This window comes from Galeopterus variegatus, unplaced genomic scaffold, assembly GCF_000696425.1.
Source record: "Galeopterus variegatus unplaced genomic scaffold, G_variegatus-3.0.2 Scaffold401, whole genome shotgun sequence".
Lineage (NCBI taxonomy): Eukaryota > Metazoa > Chordata > Mammalia > Dermoptera > Cynocephalidae > Galeopterus > Galeopterus variegatus.
In genome coordinates, this window is record NW_007726512.1 from 312,273 (window position 1) to 313,125 (window position 853).

An 853-nucleotide genomic window follows, 5' to 3' on the forward strand; every position below is an offset into this window, starting at 1 on the left:
GCCCGCCGTCCGCGCCAGCCTCTCTGCCCTCCCACGGCCCGCCGGGTCCCGGGCCCCGCCGCACTCCCGCCCCGCCAGGCCGTCCCGGCAGCGGCAGCCCTCCGCCCCTAATCGTTGCCAGCCCCAGCGCCGGCCCTGCCACATCTGGCTGCGCTTTGCTGTCATCCTCGCCTCTCCACACCACCTATCCACCGCCAAGAAGAAAAAACAACCCGCCACAACTCATCCGAGCCCTCCCCCACCGTCCACTTCCCCTGAACTCTCTCCCCGCGCTCGGCCTCCCGCTCCACTTACAGCCCGGGACGCGTGTGCCGGCGGGTGGGGCGCTGGGGGGCCTCGAGTCCCCGCACCCCGAGCAGAGCAGCTCTGCCGAGGGTGCTCCTCACACACACCCCCTCCCCAGCCCGGCTGTGAAAAGACGAGCGGCACCTTCCGACCCCCAAGCTTTGAAGAAATCAAAAAACGCACGGGGACGGCAGCCCCCTCCCCCCGCCCACTGCCGTCCCCAGCAACTAAACTGACGCCACGAGAGCGTTACAATAGCTGCAAAAAAAGGAGACGCAGGCAGGACAGGTCTGAGAGTTCTGCATATCGGTTTCTGAGCACAGGAGGTGGGGACGGGGGGGAGGGGGCGATCAGCCCAAGCAAGCGCGGTGTCCCCAAGGCCCCGCCGAAGGTAAACAAACAGCCGAGCCCCAACTAACCCGCGGCTCCCTCCACCTCCAGCATCCACCCCCGGGCAGGAGGCGCAAAGCAAACAGGTCTCCGAAGCCGGGCACAGAGGCACATTGTTCACCGCTGCGGCTCTTACCTCCTTCTGCGAGCGCGCCCCGGGGGAGGGCCGTCTGGTGTG

The 853-nt window shown here is 67.9% G+C and overlaps 1 protein-coding gene across 16 annotated transcripts in view; it reads right to left on the reverse strand.

Annotated features, from left to right (window-relative positions):
- LPHN2 (latrophilin 2) overlaps positions 1-762 on the reverse strand; it is a 188,029-nt gene extending 187,267 nt beyond the window's left edge. For 8 of the 16 annotated variants that reach the window (XM_008568346.1, XM_008568340.1, XM_008568338.1 and 5 more), the window contains exon 1: positions 705-755. The gene's annotated coding sequence lies outside the window, so the exon portion shown is untranslated. Of the gene's footprint in view, positions 1-704 lie in introns of all 16 variants that reach the window. The other 8 variants (XM_008568332.1, XM_008568343.1, XM_008568336.1 and 5 more) reach the window with 2 other exon arrangements.
- Between the last annotated feature and the right edge of the window lie 91 nt (positions 763-853).